This window comes from Aptenodytes forsteri, unplaced genomic scaffold, assembly GCF_000699145.1.
Source record: "Aptenodytes forsteri isolate BGI_AS27 unplaced genomic scaffold, ASM69914v1 Scaffold299, whole genome shotgun sequence".
In the NCBI taxonomy this organism is placed as follows: Eukaryota; Metazoa; Chordata; class Aves; order Sphenisciformes; family Spheniscidae; genus Aptenodytes; species Aptenodytes forsteri.
The window spans coordinates 2,950,373-2,953,956 of NW_008794154.1; the positions used below are offsets into that span (position 1 = coordinate 2,950,373).

The window sequence follows — 3,584 nt, forward strand, 5'->3', positions numbered from 1 at the left end:
TCGCCGCTGCCCCCGCACAGCAAAGCCGCTGGCAATCAAAGAAGCCCTTGTCTGCGGGCTGCCGGACGAGCAGTTCTCCGGGTGACCTGAAGGCTTCTTCCTCTTTGCGATCATAAAAACGTGATGGGGCAGGAAACAAACAAACAAGCCCCCCCGCCCCGACAGCTACAAACCACGCTCTTCACCTCGCAAAGCTTCCCCGAGCGCTTAGGTAGAGGAGAGAGAAAGAGCTGCCGCCTGGAGACAGGCGGTGCAGATGAGCGTTATGTCCGATGGAGCTGCCCCATTCCCGACTCGGGACCGCACGCTCGGGAGGCCACCTCTGCCTGCCGCGCTATCGCGGAGGAGGGTGGAAGGCACCGAGGCCGTACGCAAAGCGACAGCTGAGCTGGAGCGCGAGAGCAGCCTGCACCTTCCCTCTTTCTCCGGCTTTTCATTTCTTTCCAGTCAGTTGAAGAGAGGGAAAGAGATGATGCACAGGGAAGGTTAGCGGCTGCATGTCTGCAATGCTTGGTGCCTGTTTCCATGCAGACTCATCGCCTTTGTCAAATTAATGCAGTCACATAGACGCTGCAAGACCTTGTATCCTCATTCACTGAGTGATTTCTTCTCAGGAGGGAGACAGCTGTGACTTCTTGCACAGAGAGGCAGCTCCAAGCTCTGTCATAAGATCTGCCAGCCAACCAAGTATCAAAAGATATTTGTTTCATTCTTACTAAGTTTCATTCTTATTAAGTTTCATTTTTATTAATAAATTGGCAAACATCAGAAGAAGCAATATGAGTTGCTGCCATTCCTCTTGCTCAAACCAGGTATCACATTCACTTCTGCTGCCTTCCTAAAAGCACCTTTATTACCTCTGAGGCAGAAATGGCAGCTGAAATTTCTGAAATCTTTTATTACCAGCTACACACTCTAAAATGTCTGCTGCTTGAGAAGGGCAACCTTCCTCCTCTCTAAGAAAGGTGGAAACTGAATACCGACTTTATGGAACTGCACAGCAAATGATCCGCAGAGCAGATGCAATGAAGAGAGGAGGCTGATAAGGTATTAACTGAGCATTAGCTGTAAAAATGAAGCACTTTTGCAAAATGAACATCTGAAGAAGGAACAAGAACAAATAAGGTTTTATTTACTGAAAAGGCAATAGAAGTATCAAAAATAGGCAAGAAAACATTTCAAAAAGTCTAGAGAACAAAAATACTGCATTTTCTTACAGGCAGGAGCGGGAAAAATGCTGATTACATCCTTTCCAGAATCAGTGTTCAAATTAATATCTCACTTTCAACTTTGCCTGCATTAATTCTTCCACAGTTCCATTCCAGTTACGAGAACAAGCCATCTGCTCCTGCAGGTCAACCCTGACATTACCTGGTGCCTTAAAGACACCCCGACACAAACAATAGAAAATCTCACCAAGCAATGTAGGAATAGAGGAGTCGTTAAAAATACATGTGATTTTGTAACTAGATGCCTATTGTACAGCCTTAACTACAACAAAGCTTGAAAAGTAGAGGGTGATGTGTGTGAACAGACTGAACTAAAATGACAAAAAAGGACTTGTTTCAAAAATCTTAGATGAACCAAAAAAGTGTAACTGCCTAATTCACCACAAAGAGAGAGAAAAGGGAAAAACTTGACCAGAAATCTGTAAACAGTTCAAAGAGGACTAACATGCCTGACAGGCAGTGTGAGAGTTTCCACTCTTGTAAACCTTGTGCTTGGAAAGAAGGATTAGACATTTGTATATATGCAGGCTACAAGAGGTATGATCTGTGAGTCAAATGCCGAGATTCCTGTTTGGGCCTTACTTAGGGAAAACTCCCATCAAGTCAATAGTGCAATATCCTCCCTAAGAATAAGCAAAGACCTGTTATCAGTGCTCCCGTGGACAATCGGAGAAGCCAGGTTTGTGGTAGGAAACAATACACTGTATTAGGCCTATGCTATAGCTGAAACACTCTTCGGTCAGCACAGCCCCACCACTGCCGCAGGACGGCTCTCCTGCTGCCCACTGCTCACAGCTCTCTGCCAGCGTGGGCTGCATCCTCAGCCCGTGGGAAGGGTGTGACAGGGGCACACTGCTGTCCTACCACCCACCCCAGCGCACCTCAGCTGAACAGAGAGTTTCAGTAGGTGCTATACACATGAAGTTCCTTCTTTCACTGACCTTCAAGCTCTGCATATGAAGAACTTCTACAAATTCCTAGCTGAGATCAATAGTGTATTTGGTCATTTTTATGCCCTATAATTTTAGGGATAATAAAAGACTTATAGCTTCATTCTATTAATGGAATATAATGGAATATTAACCCCTACACATTGCTAAGGTGTACACCCAATGCCAAGATGAACCAAAAAAGCAGATTACAGCTTGTATTGATTCCTGTCAAATGCTAAGTATTTGCTTTCCTCTTACTCAGCTTCATCTTTCTAGTACTGTAATTTCACAAAGCTGAGATAAGAAACAAAAAAAGCAAACTAACAGCAGAAAGTTCACCCCAGAATTGAAAAATAACAAACCCCTCACATCTAGAGATTAGAATAAGTAGTTTGTGCTTATAACCTTCCTGATTTGTCTTACGCTCAAGTAATCTTACTGCTTTCAGCAAGAAAGACAGCAGGATTAAGAGTTTGCAGGTTCATCCTTTAGGGGTAAGTTTAACGGGACCTGGCACTACTGCTGACAATTCTCTGGACTTCTGATGGACAACCACCAGGTTGAAACAAGTACATGGTAAATTTATAGAACCAAATAAAACTCAGCATATGATTTAGAGAGTCAGATAATGAAAAAAATAGAAAAAGCACACTGTCATTAAATCAGTGTCCTTGAAAAATAAAGGTTTCTGCTCAATACTAATTTGAGAGGAGATAGTAGTACTATCTCTTAAAAATCAGTGGCTACAGAAGCATGCTTCTCCAAAAACTATGCCCACAGGTAGTTCAGAACAACATACAAAAATGGATGCACTGTCCAGCCTTCAGAAAAACAAACTGCGTCACAATAGCTCAACCTGAATTCTTCATCAAGTGAAGAGAAGCCAATAACCCATTCAATATTGTTTTCTCCAGTTGGTCCAAACTGACAACAGTAAGACCTTATTCTCAATATGACCTCTGGATGACATTTAGGAAATTAGGACTCATTTACATTACTATGAAACAACACTGACGATACTTGTCTTATTTCCTTTTGGGAAAGCTCACTTTTCCAAAGTAACAAAGTCAACGTTCAAGAGACAAACAGCTGCCAACATTAATGCTGCCTATGTGATTTTGATGGCCCATCTTAATCCTGCTGATCTCTTCTCCCTGTCAAGTCCTGTATCACAGGCAGAAGAAGAAAATGGAAAATCTCCTGCCGTCCCTCCTTGGCCCCGTGCGTGTTCAGCGCAGTTGGACTGTGAAAGAATTTAGATGCTAAAGTCTAACACACTGAGTGTTCACTCATTTGGGTTTTTTTTCTCAGTAGGTTTATAATGAATCCAAGTCTGGGTAATTTCTCATTCAGGAAAGTAAACAGCCTACATCTCGAAATACTTGCTTCAGTGCCTAAATTATTCAGGTCTAACTGTATTGTA

General features: G+C 42.9%; 1 protein-coding gene across 1 annotated transcript in view; it reads right to left on the reverse strand.

Moving 5' to 3' along the window:
- The window catches only part of MME (membrane metalloendopeptidase), a 56,648-nt gene extending 56,425 nt beyond the window's left edge, over positions 1-223 (reverse strand). Inside the window, exon 1 of the mRNA XM_009279221.1 lies at positions 186-223. The gene's annotated coding sequence lies outside the window, so the exon portion shown is untranslated. The remainder of the gene's footprint in view (positions 1-185) is intronic.
- Between the last annotated feature and the right edge of the window lie 3,361 nt (positions 224-3,584).